The sequence below is a fragment of the Colias philodice genome, chromosome 19, assembly GCF_061535455.1.
Source record: "Colias philodice isolate Cphi_HAF_F1 chromosome 19, ilColPhil1 Martin Lab GWU primary, whole genome shotgun sequence".
NCBI classification, from domain to species: domain Eukaryota; kingdom Metazoa; phylum Arthropoda; class Insecta; order Lepidoptera; family Pieridae; genus Colias; species Colias philodice.
Genome location: NC_143104.1, coordinates 179,876 through 199,498, shown reverse-complemented (window position 1 = coordinate 199,498; position 19,623 = coordinate 179,876).

Genomic DNA, 19,623 nt, shown 5'->3' with positions numbered 1-19,623 from the left:
TTATTCCTCAAAACATTTAACTAATTCATATCCAATTTGAAACAGCACAGTTCCGTAAATAACATACGTTTATGACCAGCAAATATAATTCAAACACGCGTGAAATTTACAAATCGCTTCCCATAAAAACGAGCCGCGTATAATCAAACATAAATACACCGTAAAATATATCGAAAGCCTCACCTTTGAATGTGACACGTAAAGCCGGGTGTAATTCATGTATCGAATACATTAGGATTGGCAATCAAATGGGAGCGATGGGCGCGGTTTATGAGCTGTTTTTGATTTTATTGTGATCGGATACTCGCCTGCTTTCACCCTGGCCCTGTTACCTCATGTAACGTGACTCGTCGCTTTATTTGAAGCATACAAATGGAAAATCTATAGTGTTTGTCTAATATTATAAACGTAAAAGATTGGGGATGGATGTTTGTCACTATATCACAACTGCTAAAACGATTTTGTTAGTGTTTTGTAGTGCTGTGGCTTATTACATAAGACTACGAGCACGAGATAGAGCAGAGATCAGAACAACATAAAATGTATTGAAATATACAATATTACTAACCCTACAATATTATTAATTATGAAATCCTTGTCTCCGTGAAAAATAATTTTCAACATTATGAACATGATATCAATTTTTTTAACGTTATTAATTAAACAACGTAATTTAAATGCTCAATTTGAATATTAAACCCAATACCTTCACTCGCAAACCTATACTTGTTAACATGAGTTCATTTACATAAAATTTGGTTTTGCAGATATATAATTTTCAAATGAGTATAAATATTTAAATATTTTTTTTTCATTTATCTGTAATTTTGAATCAAAATTACTCATTCTTATTTAATTTTTTTTGCTATAATATGATACAGAAGCTTATTTACAAAATGATGAGACAAAATACTTTTTCGAAAATATTACTCAGTCAAATTTAATAAGAACAGTTTTAGATTGAAAAAGACTAAATTCTCGATATTTGTTATTCACATACGAGAGAAGGAAAATAATAAATGAAGCAAAAACCGTTCAAAAAACAGGACTCAAAGTATACAGAATCTAATACGATCGCGGAAAATATTAATTTGTTTACCCGACTATACTTACGGGAACTCGTAGCTTTTAAAAAATAATGCTTACATAAAAATTTCAAGGCAAATAGGCAGTTTGTTTAGGGTGGGCTGAGTCGGCCGGAGCGAGGGAAAACAAACTCTCCTATGTTTTATTACTAAGGAGGTATGTGTTACATGATAATTTTGTTTAAACTGATAGGGATCGTTTTATTAACTTTAATGTTGTAAATGAGACCAAATTACGAATAACATATGATTTTATTAGCTTACCGCCCGCGGCTTCGCCCGCTTTGTCTAAAACCTAATAAATTATATACTCAAACCTTTCTCTTGAATCACTCTATCTATTAAACAAAACCGCATTAAAATCCGTTTGGTAGTTTAAAGATTTAAGCATACAAAGGGACATAGGGACAGAGAACGACTTTGTTTTATATTAAAATAATAAATAATATTATGTAGTGAAGATAACACAGGAAGATTTTTATCGTATTTATTAGAAAGATATTAATAATGTACTTAATTAAAAAATATTATTTGTATCGGAAAAACAAGAAGCGTCGTTTGATTGGGAGAAATAACAGCAATAAGCAGGAAGTGCTATCGACTAAATAATAAAGATTTTCTGCAATTATATAGATGAGAAAAACAAAGCTAGATAAATAACAACTAAAGTTTTTAACTGTATAAGTAATATTGTTCTTATGTTAAGTAGATTTTAAGTTTTAAATATCAAAAATGGTTGTGGCAATAAATACATTCATTTCATAACAATACAGATACTATTAACTATTTCACCAAATCCAAAATACAACAATGAGAATAATACTAAATTGTTAAAATACTATAAATTTACTTCCCCGTTAGCGAGTCTCGTAAAGCACGCGTCATAAACAAGGCCAGGGTTGTAAGAGCCCTCTCACCCACCCTTTAGCTACGTTCGGATTTATTTCACCTTTAATTAGGCATTAAGTCAATGTTATGTGATTATGAGTTTATTGTTACTGTTATATGCATTGCCGCTGTTAAGTTATAAGGTTATGGTTTATGAATTTATTAAGACGATTGAAACAAAGAGAAAAGATATTTGGATTCGTTGATTGTTATTGTCTTTATTGGAAAGAAGATACTGCTTAGGTTGTAAAATAACTAAAACTATTATATTATAACTAGCTGCGCTCCACGGTTTCACCCGCGTGGCTCCGCTCCTGTTGGTTGTAGCGTGATGATATATAGCCTCTCTTCCTCGATGAATGGACCATCTAACACTGATAAAATTTTTCAAATCGGACCAATAGTTCCTGAGATAAGCGCGTTCAAACAAACAAACAAACAAACTCTTTAGCTTTATAATATTAGTATAGATATAGATACCTAAGTTAATTTTAAACAAGAACATCTAACCTTTACATTAACCTCGCTTAAATTTTTATTATAAATCGTTGAACCCCGAAATATTTAAATTATACAGGGAACAAATTTATTTTTTAAACAGAAAATAGCATCAGGCATAATCACTTCAAGCATTCACACCTAGCGTGCAGATTTAGAACTAAATCCTGCTATAAAATGAAACCATCCACACTTGAAAGGCTTCCAGACTTCATGAGTTGTTATTTAATTAAATGTATCACAATTATTTAGTTCACAAATTCTTTTAAAATTAAATTAAATTAAAATTTATTTTAGCATTATAAATTATATACAGTGGTGGACGTTTAATTAGAAACACGTAATACGATGAAGGAGTCATCAAATTAATTTAACATTTATGTATTAACGTATTAGAGATTAAGTATGATTTCATATGTAATAGAACACCTGTTTATCTAGTTTTATAAGAAATTGCTTTATTTTAATCAAACGTTAGCTTAAATTAATAAAATTCAACAACTTTAAGTGAAGTCTGATTGTCGAGTATTTTCAGTCTGGACAACAAATTAGAAACAGCATGGTTCGAGTGTTCCAAAGTAAAAACCTGTTGAAATGCTGACAATATTTTTTTCTTTTACAAATATTTGCACCGTTTTTTAAACATTCCATCTAAAATTTATTGAAAATTAATTTGCTTTGCAGTTTAAATGGGTAAAAGTAAGATTTGTGACCCATCAACAAGAAAAATAATTTTAAGTTTACATTTTGACAAAAACTGGAGTTACAGGAAAATTGCAAATCATTTAGAGTGTTCGATAAAAAGATATTCAATGCTACAGTTTATTTAAAAGAGCATGGTACTTCCGATCAAGTGCCTAGAAAAGCTCGACCATGAAAAACCACTGCACGCGAGGATAGGCAAATGATTCTTTTGGCAAAGATGGATCCATTACAGCTAGTTAAGTATAAAATTAATAAGTAATTTATATATATATATATATATATATATATATATATATATATATATATATATATATATATATATATATATATATATATATAAATTACTTATTAATTTTATACTTAACTAGCTGTACTCCGCGGTTTCACCCGCATTGCTCCGCTCCTGTTTGGTCTTAGCGTGATGATATATAGCCTATAGCCTCTCGATAAATGGGCTATCTAACACCGAAAGAATTTTTCAAATAGGACCAGTAGTTCCTGAGATTAGCGCGTTCAAACAAACAAACTCAGACTCTACCTATATAAAGGTATCACATGAAAACCTATCCTATCACAGTCGGATAACAGAACGAAGCCCGTCCTGCGTCACGCACCGCACTGATTTCGTTCCCGATTGTTTGATCCCGACCATAATTTATGCAACGAGACCGTTTACAATACAAAGTAGAGTAAAGTTTTAATGTGGCTCTCACGCCTCGCGTCTCGTGTGGAGTTCCACGGGCCACGAATTAAGGCACGCTGCTTGAATATTTATTGCGTTATTGTGATGGTGTTCGATAGCTGTGTTTGCTGAGACATGAGTGTGTATTAACGTAAGTATATTTCGTGTAAAGTATGTTTTTAAAGAGGCTGCGGAGTGCAGGGTGTCGTGTTTCTTTGCGATAGAAATAATACCCCAATTTTTCCCCTTTTCGCCATGTTTGCAAGATTTGTCTTTTGTATCTTTTATATTTTACTTAAAAAAATCTCGGTTTTATGAATATTATCTTTAAAAAAAGCTTCAAAAATAAAATTGAAATATGAATTTTGCAAATATTTCTTCACAGAACCAAAATGATTAATGTAACATGAATATTTCCGCGCAACGTACAAACGAATGCCTTTTAAAAGAGACGAAATATCAAAGTTGTTTTTCAACACGGAAACACACGTGTAATATTTCATTTTCATGACGACATCGAATTTAATTTTATTTCGCAAATACCCCGAAATCGCTACAAATATTGTGAGAGGGGATTAAATAATAACGTCTATAAATTGTGGAGCTGTGTCCCTCCAGTGGCGACATTTTTAGCGTCCCCCGGGGAGCCCAGATGAGGCGCGCTTTAAATCGGCCAGCTACAGATATACGGCCGAGCCCGGGAGGTATTAAGGTCATATAATTGGTATTGGTGTTCGGTACTTTATAACGCTACTTCCAACCTCCAATATTTTCTAGGTTTTTGTGTATTTTATCGCTTACGCTAGGGGATAAGTGAGTCTTCTATCAAATGTTTATGTGACTACTTTTATGTTGATGCTTCTTGTAAACGAGAAAAAGCGTTATATTTTGTTGATAGCGCTAAACATTTTCATGACGGTTAAACGGCGTTTCGTATAAATGTAATCTAAATAACGATAATTATAGTAAGTTATTGAGGTCGCTTCAACGACAGCTTACAAAATAAAAGACGCCATTATTTACGTCTGCTTAAACCGAGTGCACATAAATTATTCAAGAACTATTCAACCTAAGATCTCGACCCTATTACACATTAATAAAATGCGTATCGCTTACGACCCATATTGTTTATAGTGGACACATTTGACAAACGAGCTGGCCAATTAAGAAATAGCACCAGCGGGCATTTTTACCATTTCTGGTCAAATGAAATCTCAATAATGAGGTAGTATTGTAGGAGCGAGTAACAGGAACCATTAATTACATTGCGTGTGGAGCTCACTGTATTGTATTAACCTTATCCTTTGTTTTCATTAATTAATGATTAATGATAAAGTCGAGTAGGTGTAATCAACGTAATCCCTTATCTTCCTCGAACTGAAAAAAATATTCAAAAGAGCTTCTTTTAAAATTTTAACTTGAAATGGACTGACTGACTAGGAAGTAGAGCAGCTTTCTAATGTATATTTTAGAAGACTAGTTTAAACGTTACCTTATGTAATATAGGTATGTCACACACCGCCTGAAATCATTCATAATCCGTATTAAATGTCGCGTGATACCGTCCTGTTTCTGACTTTGATTAAGTAAAGGATATGGTGATGATCCTCCTACAAATGAGAAAAGATTAGCTGCATCATCTCAATTTTATTCATTATTTCCACAGTAAATTACATGGTTAAGAGTAAAAGGTTATGGAAAGTCACAGAATATTTTAGTTTCGTTCAACTTTTTCACAGACCCATGTTTCCTATTTTTTTTTGTAAAAATGTGACGTTACTACCTACATAGTTTATTCCTTCTTTTATTTTGTAAAAAACATATATAGAACGCACATATCACATTTCTTTATACCTACATCAACAAAAAAGTATTATTTACCTGTACGTATATTACTTTCTAGGGCAGGTCATTACCAAAAACAATCGCTGCGTAAAAATATAATCGGTCACGAACATTGAACGGTGATTATCATTAAAAAATAATAAAGCGTTGTAACAAACACACACGTCTCCCCCCTCCCTTCTACCTCCTTCGTTATTAATACGCTTTATTAAAGTTCAATAGACTCCATTCTACCCTCATACCACGATGCCTTTAAGCAGTATTAATTCCAGTGCGGAAAAAGGACATCGCTATATAGGTCGTCTAGTGCCATCACTTTCACACCCTGGACATAATACTGCTATAACACATCATGGCCTGGGCTTCTCACATCAATCATGCAATGTAATTGTTCAGAGCGTTGTAATTCAATGTGGAATCCAAAATGACGCCATGCTTGTACGTTCAATTATTTCGCGGGTAATTCATTGTGTTGATTCAATGTTGTTTGCCTTTTCTATAAATGTTTATCGGCTTGACTGTTCGTTCGTTTGTTCGTGATCATATTATACGCAAATTTATATTAAATTACACATTATATAATATAATTGATATTTTGAAATATTTTATTGACATTGAACTTTGCAGCGCATTTTCCGGAAGAGCTTTAAAAATTAAGTTCCTTTGTAATTTTTTTAATGATTAAATATGTCGATTTATTAAGAACATGACGTTTTAAATAAGCAAATAACGTTTGTAACACTTTCTGGTAGTTATGTTATTTCCAGCAAAATTCAGGCAATTCTAAATACTTATATTCAAGATATGTAATCAAGAATCTAAATACATTGAATACCTCTCGAATAATATTTTATGCGTGAATATTATGTAACAAATCCTGCAATTAACCTTCCATGTGTGCAGATACGCGGATAACGCGTTGCCGAATAATATACCTTTGTGGGGTAATAAATAGAAATTGGATCAATTAGTGGAATTTGCGCGGTTTATAGATATCAAATTTACAAACGCTGAACTAATCTATTATCTCGCCGGCAGTGCGGGAGCGTATTAGTGAGTATACTCATTTATATTTCGTGTTTCTAATCAGTCAATTAGACTATATTATGCAATAAGGATTAAAATATATTGAAAATCACAAAATATCTCGATAGTAATGACCTGCTGAATGATTCAATTGTTTTTATGAATAGTTCACATTAAAATTAAAAAATATGGAAAAAGGTGAAAATAGTGTAAAAAAGGTAGAGAATATTTATTTCCTAACTGGTTTGTATAAAGACAAGCAAGCGAATATCCTGTCCCTTTTGCTCGTAGATCAAAATATTTATCACTTCTGTTACGCGCCTACGCGCTACATTATGCCGCATGCGTAAATAGGGATCAACTACTTCAGTAAGTTATTTTAGTAAGAGCTTTTCTTGTTGTCATTTTAGAAGAATGAAGTTTGATCTATAAATGAAGATTTACTAATACGACTTCGATTTAACGATTTTATAATAGACTAGCTGTGCTCCGCGGTTTCACCCGCATTGCTCCGCTCTTGTTGGTCTTAGCGTGATGATATATAGCCTATAGCCTTCCTCGATAAATGGGCTACCTAACACCGAAATATTTTTTTAAATTGGACCAGTATTTCCTGAGATTACCAAAGAAACCAACTCAGCTTTATAATATTAGTATATAGATTCACTACTATTCTATCACACCTGTATCACTAAGTTAAATAGCATTATGATACAGAAATAGACTTAATTATTATAGAATTATAATTTACTCTACTAGTACAATGGATACATGTTCGTCAATTGATCAATATTGAATAACGCCGCGGATACACGAGTAAAACAAAACAATAATTATAATGATTATCGATTGAAGGAGTTACTCGATTGTGTAAAGTTGATTAATTACCGAATATTCTCGAAACTCCATTGTGTGCATTGTTCTCATGAGCTCTTTGAAGCTTTCTATTATAAAAACTGCCGGCTTTTCTTATTCTTCGAAATCACTTTTTTATTGAAATTTTTGGTTGCTAAGAATAAAGCAAATAGTATAAAATCGCGGATTTTTTATAACTGATACTTTTTTTACTAAACGAGAAATCTTATATTATGTAGAATGAAATGTTATTTTCTATAAGAATCTTTGTGTAATTCAAAATACAAGAAAGAAAAAGTAATTGAACGGTTTGGATGAAGCACCTTTTTCTTTGTATATTGCATTACTAATTAATAACATGGCAGGAAAATTTAATACCTTACCTAATTAGGTAATTACCCAGGATAGCAAAATATCCATATTTGTTTAGGAGGGTTTAATTTCTCAACATGCAAATATTTTCCAAACACGTAAATCTTGCACGAACACATAACAGACGCACGCTGAGCCCTTAAAATATCACTCTTTATAACAGCACATTGAAAGCTACCTTTGCGTCGAATAAATAAAACTCCAATACAGATTACCGCATTTTTCCATCAAAAAATGTAATATTTATAAAGGGAATAAGGTGGAAAGGTCGGGATCGCTTATAAGCCGTCTCAATACGCGCCTCCCGGAGGAAGCTATCGCCCGTATTGGCCCTCTCTCGCTGGTCCAATTGTATTGTTCTCTGAACTACAAAGGGCCCATGGAAATTTGGCGAAGGAAAATATGTCACAGGAGTGACGTACTCGCTACACAAAGGACGGACGAATGGGCTTTCTTATACATAGTTATTCTTTCTTATAAGTACTAGAGGTTTTAAAATACAAATATCGATTGTTTGTTATACTGGTATTGTTAAAATAGTTTTTTTCAATTCATTTTCAATTGAATATTTAGCAATGTTTAAAAATACATTTGAAATGACACTTCTGTAATACAAATGGTATAGTAGTATACCTACTCGGGTTTTATTTCTGATTTTGGCATTCGAGGGCATGATTGGCATTTGAAAGGACTGAGGTAAATTTGGAGTTGATATCAATAGCAATTAATTTTCAAATAATAATGAGAAAATACAGTTTCTTTATATTTTCAAATGAAATCATTAAATTTAATTTACTTCGGAAAGACTTGCCTGTTTGAAAATTGTTATTAGATTTAATAAGAAATAATAATAATTTTATAAACAGAGAAAATATAATATATCTCTATTAGTCCGTCGATAACGTTTAGAATCTATTCTAAACGGTATCGACTTAGAATTGTACACTCAGCAATAGAAATGTACATCGAAGCGTCTAAACTAATTGAAAATCAATGCTGTATTTCCTTGAAAGCTGGTCGAACATAAAAATATTGAAGTAGGGCAATTGACATTCGAACATCGATGGAGCGGATTCCTTTGACAACAAAGTATCATTGGAAACGAATTTAAAAACGTAAGCAAAACTTTTTATTGGCTGAAGGGCCCTCTGTCCACTCGTGAGAGGGTTAGAGAGCCCTTTGAGCGTTACGAACGGCTAATTGAACGGTCCATGTCCCTTCGAGGTTGCTAATGTCGTGAAGCGTCGTGAAAAATTAACTGAGAGTTGTGCCTATTGTATGTATTTTAGGTGCTTTATAAAGTGACAATAAGGGTCTGTTCACATCCAGGTCAGAGGGTGTGTTCACATTTGACATCACATCAGTTGACATTTAACGCTTGAACGGGGATTGATAAGGACACCGGTGTGTTAACGTGTCTGAGATATTGACGGGTGAAAGACAAGGAATAAATCAGCGTTTACTTTATTGAATACACTGTTAGAGTATATTATTATATTTAATGTAGGCTGTATAAACTAAATACTTGAACATGGATGAATTAAATTTAACTAAATGTCAAAAATATTAATTGACATGATAACAGAACAAGTATTTTACACATTATGCTATCACGTCGATTATCTGTCAAAGAAATCATTAAAGATTAAAACAGGGAGATAATACAATATAATTATTCAACCCTATTCATAAAGGTTCTGTCAAAATATTGTTAATAGATCCGACATAGTATTCCCGGCTAGATACCCACCCCATTTGACATCTTGCGTATCTCACATCAATAATTAAAATGTACAAAGTTCCTTCCCCTTGTTTCGCAAGGCCGTCTATTTATTATTCAGCGTGTGTTATTAGCTGAGCTATAAGATTGTAATCTACCCCGTTCCATAATTTAATATAACCAGATATTCTAAAATATCTGTAACAGATGTGTACATCTGAATATTAGCTGCGCAAAAGTAGACGGCTTGAGACTTCATTTACTTTCATTGTTTTTTATATTGCTTGCTTCATAATTAAATTATTTACAAGAGCACTTTTAAAATTAAATCATTATAAAGATTTTCAACAAATAATTGTTTACAGCTAGCAACAGCTCGACTTAATTACAATCTAATGGATCGGTTCATTATCCTAATGTATATTATTAATTAAGGAAATACACATATTATTTACTAAGAGCGTTGGAAGTAATCATGTTTATTAACATTAACATAATATATTATAAACCTTCGACATTGGTTCTGTTTTAGTTGTTATTTGACAATCGTGACAATATTTTAACAGCAATTTCCAATGCATTTATTTTGAAATGAATTCATAAAGAGTGGCACAAGCGGGTTAGCCGGCTGGCTGATCTGTGCGATATCGCTAAACCGTGATTTATATTTTAAACTCTCATAAAACCCGCGGAATAAGTCTTTTGTTTTATTTCCTTCATGCTTCTGATTTGTTGAATCCTGATTTTCTGTTCGTTCTTTTGTTTTTGAAAAGTTTGAATAAGTGAGTTTTTCGTTACGAAAAGGGGGTAATTAGCTGTTAGACTTTGAATGATAAAGTTGTTTACCTTCTATGTAGGTAACTGTGCAACTTGCGAAATATACAAGTTGTAGGAAAAACGTAATTAGTTAATTTTTAATAAAAAATCAATGATTTCCTAAGCTTATAAACTACATATTTTGTTACTTGTTAGTATAGAGTTGTAACTGTGTTTAAATTTCCGATAATAAAGTATCGAAAAAAATAAACGTAAATAAACGTAAATATTCTACCTTCACAATATTCATTTCATACGAAGATAAAATCCCAAAAAGCTACGTAAGTTATATATATTCATTATATGTGTGCGATAGTTCGCGCAGTGTGGAAACTCATAATAAACCCACGAATACAGTTGAAAACTACAAATGGACGTCTCCATCTAAAATTACTCCATGAACTACGAACCAACCAGACCGCAATATTACTGTTCAACAGAAATATGCTCAAGTTATATTCAAAACAGAATATATATATATAAAATACAAAAATAACTATAAAATAATAAGAGAACACACGTCTATAGTAAATAATATCTATTCCGACTCAAAAGCTTTCTAAGCGAAGTCTGTCGTAGAATAAATAAATGTTTGAGTTTTAGTTTTGTTTTTATAAAACAGTAGAAAAGCGTCGATGGAATAAAAATACACATTGTAAAGTATGGTAGAGCTGTCTGCTTCATTACAATAATGAGGTGTGAGTCGCTGCAGGTGTGAGTGTCTGCTTCACGCGTGCATTATGTGCAAACAAATCGCTCATGACATTATATAAACACTTGATGTATATAAATATTTGGGAATATTCTAATATTCAAAATAGAGTAGATTTTGGCATGTCACCTTTCTGTGATATATATTTATGAGATATTGTGAGATTTGCTTCTATTTATTTATTTTTATTAATTGACTAACTTTAAAATTGTGTAGGGAGGTAAATTTATCAACTCATATTACGAAAACAACATAAAACAAACTATTTATATTATAATATTACAGCGAAAACTAGTTAACATTTTAGATTGTTATTTAAATGACCTAAATCTTAACAAAACAATAACATTTTCCACAATTACGAACACTAGGCTAGACTACTGAGTCCACTGATACACTATAATATAGGTTGCTTTGAGGCTTTATAGCATTTATACAAAGGCATTTAATGCTCAATCGAATACAAATAGAAAATAATTCTCTTTTTAACCTTGGCATGCAATTTACAAAAGGTTCGATACAGAACAAAAGAAACAGATTTCGCTGTGAAAATATCATTTTATTAACAATTTTTAAATATTAAAAGAGTAAAAAATACAAACGTGACGTTTAAATTAATCATCTCAGTATCCAGAATATTCTATTATTACTTCCGAAACGCAAAATGCTCAAATATGCACAAAAAATAAAAGCATGTAGCAATAATTATGAACTGTCAACAATAAAATGTTTTTACAGTTTAATTAAAGTCTCTCGCTGTCGAATATTTTAGTGTTTTATTAATAAAAGTGTTTTAAAATATGAAAATGAAAAGCTATTGTTTCGTTGGTCACTAAAAACCAAAGTACTTGGCTCATCTTCTGTTATTTTTCAATAGACTACTTTTGTATTGGTAAGTATATTTTGTGAGCAATCTATACAAAAGTTTACTATGGTACTTAGGTAAATAATAGTATTGATAAAGAGAATTTGTTCTCGTATATAGCTACCCAGGTATTAGGAAATAATCAATAATTTTTTCACTTTAAAATTATCGTTAATAAATGCATTGCATTATCTCTAACGGTCTTATGAGTGCATTCGTGAATAATTAATTCTGTTTGAAATCTAAAATCCAACGTCTATCCAACATACCAATCAACAATGCAGCAAAAAGTAAACAAACTCTATGATACTCTTTCCTGACATTTGGCATATGCATTTTATTTATCTCAACACAACAATAAAATAAACAGACTGCAACATTTATCAAACGTGAGCCGTGAATGTCAACGAGCGGCCTTGACCAGCGCGGGCCTCAATCTGGAACCGAACTCGAGTCCGAACTGAATGCGATGACAAAGCCCATTGTACTCCATTGTTTTAACCTAACCTACATTTAACGCGCGACGTTCAAATGCTGGCTTATTTAACGCATTTCTCTGAGCGCTAACCTAAAATATTGTCATTAGCTGAGTAACTTTCTGCTGGAGTTTTATAGTGCTACTCTGCTTTTAAATTAAAAATTTTATAGTGATTATTGTTATGGGATTCGACATATTTTGTACTGGCTGTTGCCCGCAGCTTCACCTGCGTGGAAACGATAAATTTGGATACTTTATACAAAAATAAGTTAACATATAATTAAAAATGTTCTTCTATTTAACATTATTGTAATTACAATTTAAACATTTGTTTTATCCTGAAGTTGCTAACTTAACAACCTTTAATTTTAGCAGCTTTTTGCGCAGTTAACTATAAGTTATACGATATAGTCTACAGCAACTTTGCAATAACCCTTAATGTATATCCAATAAGCTGCGTAAAAATACGAGACTATAAAAAGTATTGGAAGTGGGTCCGTGACCACGCATACCATTATAGCCCATAGCGGGAGCTGAAGGAGGGCTTCACCAATTTCCATGTTTACTGATACAGTTTATATCATATGCACTTGCCGTTTTATTAAACATGCATAAATTATTTGTAGTAACTTTACCTAGTAAATTATACCTGTTTAGTTAATTGTCTGGAGAAAAAACTCCTTGTAAACATTTGAGGACTTAAAAGTAGATTTCTTTTAGAAGCGGTTAGAATCGAGAAATGTATAACAATTTGGTTCCAACGGTTAAGGAAGCAGTTTCTGCAAAGATGAACCGACAAGAAACTCTCATAGCCTTTTTGAACCTTTTTCAAACACTTTAGGTACCTAGTTTATTTGTGGCTAAGTGGAGAAACCATAAAATCCTCGTTATTCCGTGAAATTACTTCCAGTTTTATATAGAGACACATTTATTCACTTGTTGTTTTACCATTTTTTTTCATTCAACCTCAAAACTTTTTGGTTCATGTAAAAAACAAGTCTTTATGGATAGTATTTTTTTAACTACTCAATGAAAACAACCATACAGCTAATATAATTTATTATGATGACGTGGTGAATTTGATTAAGTAATACTATTAATTTCTTTTTTTTGATAAAAACCAATTAACACAATTCAAACAAACACACGGTGTCATATTACTAATCTCGTGTTGATAAATAGCCACCCTTTGTACCAACAAGGATCACTACCACACCAGCACAAGAGAGTAGCAATTACTGCACGAATAATTTGCACACGTCAATTACCATAAGCAATCTATAATAATATTGTACTGGCGGTAGACGGAGCATGCTTTGGCATTAATGAAGCTACTAATAGAAGTTCCACACATTATAATATCAGATTTGCGTTAAATTTATTGCGTTTAATTAATTTATTTAATTATAGTGGTTTTTGTTAATAATTTACGATATTATGATAAATTTACTGGAATTATTAGAGTTCTTTAAAATGTTTATTTTTTATCAAGCGAATGAATTTATATTGAAAGAAATAGAATTTTACAAATAAAGTCATGATAAGAAAGAAGATTAAAACATTGAGGTATATTCAAGGAAGGCAAACGATGTGACTCACCAGCTGACGGCAATCAACCTACATCTAAACTCTAAAGGCAAAACAATTCGCTTCACTGATATCGGCTTACAATGGGTTCTGCTATCTAGATGGGTTCTATTTTAAACAGGGTTAGAAAGGATAGAGATTCGTTAGGACTCGGGACACTTGATTGATTGTACAGATAACTGTACTGTATACGTATAAAGATAAACACGTAGATGTTAGTTACCATACAGTACAAACGTGAATCGATTCATGCCAAGCTCGATCCAGATAAAATTTCGATACAGCCAGGAATTCACAAAGGAATTTCGCCAAACTGATAAAAATCCCTCGGCTCAAAATAGAAATCACGTCTTCACATTATTACATCAGAAATTTCCAATCATCGAATCTACAAGAATGTACAAAACGGGCTCTCGGTACAGGCTGTATCGAGTTATGTAAATTGAGTTAGATTTAATCAAACGCGAGTACTTCCATATCCAAGTTTTTCGATCGTGATTCCTGCGACAGAGATCGGCGGGGCGATAGCGGCGTGATGCAGATCTTACTTCATTATACTGACTTTATTTACGTTCTATTTTTGTGCATATCAAAATGGCTTTCATGTATAGCTTCTTTACTGGCTACGTTGATAATACAATATTATTTAATTTTACGCGTAATATAACATTATGTAATGTAAAATCTACTATAGGTGATGAAGCGTAAGGCAATTACTTCCCGCCTCCGCGTCCGCTCCGCTCGATCACCTTCACAACTTCTTCAAATAAACTCCCTGTTTACTCTACACGTGCCGATGGACCGAGCGAGTCGATAATGAAAAATACCCTCACTTTGAACAAATTTGTAAGGCTTCATCAATGGAAATTTTCAATCAATGATAAATTATTATTGTGTTTCAGATGAATGCTTTATTATTAATTCTGATAATTCTAAACAATTCATTCAATGAGACATTACTGTATTTGAGTTTTCAATAAAATTAGTACCTATATAAAAAAATATGGAAGCCTTAGAAAATCACGTACATGTGTTATTTGTAACATTCTATTTTGGTTAATATCACTTTCACATAGATATTATTTTAATTTACATGCTACTGTACCCGTTTCTATTTTATGTTGTATAGTTTTACACCCGGATTTTTCCATGAAATTGGACACTAAGCGTAGGCTGAAATAACAATATTGCGTGGTCGGGCGAGAGGACAATTTTAAAGTTTCAGTAATATTAATCAACAAAAGTTTTTGTTAATTTAATAAATAGATTAATATTTAGATAAAATCTTTTGTAATTAGAATTTTTATGTTCCTAAATTATTTCCTAAGCATTCCTTATTTTGTTAATTTAGACTTTTTATAATTTGTCTGTAAAAAGCATTCACTTCAAGCATATTTTGAATGTGAATTGTAACATGTAATATTGATGAATTACATGAATCCACTGCACGGCAAAAACATGTGAATATGATAATCGAATTATTTCGATTCTTTCAAACTTTTTTATTTCTATTATAATGGTTCTTAACCTTTATTAAAACGTTGGGAGCTATACTTCCCACGTCTCAGATTGAAGTAAATCGTGTTTTATTTTTATATACTTAAACCTAATGCAGTGTAATATTTATCTACGCAATCTTAACAGTTCAGAGAACTTTTTTTCATGGAAACACTTTTCAGAGAATTATTACATGTCATGGTAAACACACGTTAAAGTCAGTTGACGTGATTTCGCCTCCGAAAACGACCGTTATTTTTTAATTTTTTGTGTCGTGCTGAAAAAAAATTAGATAAGTAGATTTGAGTTTTAGCTATGTAAACTAGACTATATTACGGTTGCGTGAAACGTAAAATGTGCCCAGAATCTTTCGTATATACCTTGGTAGAGTCGATTGAAATTAAGTCTATAAGTGGGAAGATATCATCCCAGTGTTCGTCACTGCACACGACATTCGGAAATTCTATATATAAAATCCGTGTGTCTAAAAAATCTTTTTTAGTTGGTATAAGCAACTAATTTATTATTATTCGTTATTTCCTGATCAGATAATTAGACATATTAACTCAATACATTAGTATTTACCTATTGCTTTTATTTTTTTTTATAAAAATGCCATGTTTACGTTGAAGTCATTCATTTTTCAATTCCCGAATACTTCCCTTTGTAAAAGAAACTTGCATTGATGAGAACTTTCACCTGCTTTATTAAAAAATATGATCTATATAATTTTTTACGATAAAATTTAATTCACAAGTGGAGTCAGGGCAACTAGAATATTGTTTACTGTTTTAAAATATTGGTGTCATACTGGACACTGGGAGCGGTAGTTCCCACCTTTCCAACTTTTTTACACGAGAGAACAGATGACGGGATATATACTTCCTACCAAAAAAAGGTTTTTACACCAAATAAAGGTTAATTTTTTAAATCTACGACCCTAAATTACCCAGGAACGTATCTTACTTTTTTGTTAACTCCTCCACAGGCTCGCGTTTGAATAAGGGTTAACTTAGTTAGGTAAACACTTATTACACTATACTAAAATAATTAATGACTGGAGTACCTAGGTCTTCAATTATGCAGTTCTCAAAAAACCTATGAAAGGTAGGTACATATACAAGATCTTTTTTGTTTTGATATAAATCTATCTGTTTTGATATAAAAGTTTAATATTCATATTTGTTTATTACGAGAATACATAGTGGAATCAAGTGAAATGTTTTGACATCTATTTGTGGAAATTACAGCGCTGGATAACCACAATTATGAATTGTCATCCTTGGGTTATTTTTATACATTTGTGATTTATTTTTATATTCATTCTGAAACTTGTTGGCTGAATATTATTTAATGAAATCACATGTGTTAGCATCTTGTGACAACTACATAAAGTACAAAAAAATATTAAATTCCATTAAATCATCATACCACGTCCATAAATTACTATAGTAATTAGTATAAATGATAATATAACTAGTATGTATAATATCACCTTATTGCTCTCAGTTTATTCTAATAAGCCGAGCTGTGGATACAGTGAGTGTGTCACAAATGAGTTATATAGCCATTGTTTGCGATACGGCAGCTGGTGATTATTGCTATTTGTAGCTTAGGAGCTGCTGATCTGAAAATTTTATAATAAAAGCCATCTTATTAATATGAAAAGCACATGATATTAGCATATGAAGTTAAGTTTTAGCCTTTTTTTAAACGTTTCTTTCGTCTCGAAAAACATATCAATGTCTTGAATCTATAATGAATATTTTTATTTGCGAAGCACATCAAAGAGTATAGGTATTTTATCTCATTGATCTTTATTTAAATAGCAAAATTGCTTCCACTCACCACAAAGTTAAACTACGAGTTAAAATGCACAGGCTCTAAGACTAAAAATCGCTTACAAGATACTAGAGCGATATTAATAAATTTTCGTCTTGAATTAATTAAGCGTTTCCAAGATCGTTCCGCTCTCGGATGCTCAACATAAACTTGGGAACGTGTCACACTTCGCCGTACACTACATACGTCAAACAGCCCCTGTACCACGGCTCGTCAGCAATAACTCGCACGCGGCGCTCTGTTGATGCGCACTGTGCAGTGTACATGTGTCGCCATGTATGCACGACTCTATTATATAGTGTAAATAACGAAGCGATGGAGCGCGTAATTGCAAGTGATGCAGTCACAGACATAGATAGACTACGCAAGTACCGCGATCTGTATGAAAACCAAGCGTGTCATATTTTTTGTACTGACCTTGACGCGTTATGACGTCACGAGCGCTTTTTAGTGATGGTAATTTCATTTTACGCTTAATCGATTAGGACGCCACTCGCGCGGCGATTCTAGTATCGTCCTATCCCATCGAAGTAAATCGAAAGAAATCAGATCAAACTAGATCTATGTCTAGGTAGTTAAATAAATGAATCGTAATCGATTACTAAATCGATTCAAGACAGAAAAATGATAATTACCATAGACAGAGGAATGATAAAATAAAGTTATAAACCTTTATAATATTCTAACAAGTAAACTAATGTGTTTTAGCTTTTTCTTACATATGCCCATTGTGTTACCATGTACTACGTACTAGAGAGGCCATCGAAAGAAAGTAATGAAACTGTCAATCAATCAATCTTTATGTCCCGTTGCATCGATCCATTTTTCTTTTATGTTCGGGTTACTTGGAAAACTGAAAAAACAGACATAGTCTAAGCAATAAGGAGTTTTCTTAAAAAACTCCCAAGATGACACTTTAACTAATGGCGTCCATGTCATAATATTTATTTTTAGTATCTTTGTATTAAAATACTTAAAAGTTCTAGGTCAAGTCGTATTAAATGACAAAAAAAATCTATGCCTTTTTTTCTGAAAAATTGCTCCTTCAAATTATCATTTTTCTGTTCGATTATAAAATCGATTAGAATCGAGAACTGTTGCATCAAATGAACATCACTAACCACAAAATTGGACAGAAAAATGAGAAGACGCTATTCATTGCTTGTTATCATACGACGCGATCTTTACCGTGCCAAGTAAAAGCCGCAATGTATTCCGAATCATTCCGTATGGTTTGGTATCCATGTTTGTCACGATCGTTTTCCACAGATATTCTTTATTTGATTTTAAAATAAATAGTGCATATTCTGATTAGAAAATTACTTACCGGTGGAAGGAAACATCTCCGATAACTCGGCTACTCACAGCTGTGGAGTTTCTACAGTTTATAACGGCGCAATTCGGCATTTTACTTTATTCACCTTCACGTCTTTCCTTGGCGAACTGCAAGCGCGGACTGAGTGTAGGCCAGCGTCAAGTAAGGTTCATAAACTTAGTTTGGACACGGGAAGTACATACACTCGCTTAGTCTATCTTGATACATGTCTGTGGATGCAGTTCACATTGTTATTGCATCGTGACGCAGTACCTAACCCATAATATAATTGTTATATGGCCGCATTATTCCGTATCATTGATCTACAAGCCATCGAATGTTTAAATGTACACAGTCATTACTTATTTCATTTTATTTAAAAGCGTTTTAATTAAAATCCTTTTCCACGACAAAAGATAATAAGCACGTATTTAAATGTTAATGTAATTGATACAAAAATTGCTTTCATATAATAGCGGGTACATACATATTCATGGAATAATTAACAGTTTTAATTATGTTGGAAGTATACAATAACGATAATGCGTCCCGTAATGCACGCTTAATATTCGGAAAACAAATGTACTGAAAAAACCCGCTCGAGGTAATTCTATTAATTGCTACATTATCCAATTTCGTAGCGCTCGTAGAGATCGTAGCGAGCGCCGCTCGTAGCACTGACGTCACGGCTACGCGTTGTTTTCTCCGACCCGGCGATGTTTTATTAAATTGTAACCCAATATCTGGTATTGTAGCTCACAACTGCGATTTAAACCTTGTTACATTCTCAAACTATTCTAGCTTTGTAGAAAAACTAATTTCATACAAGATAAGA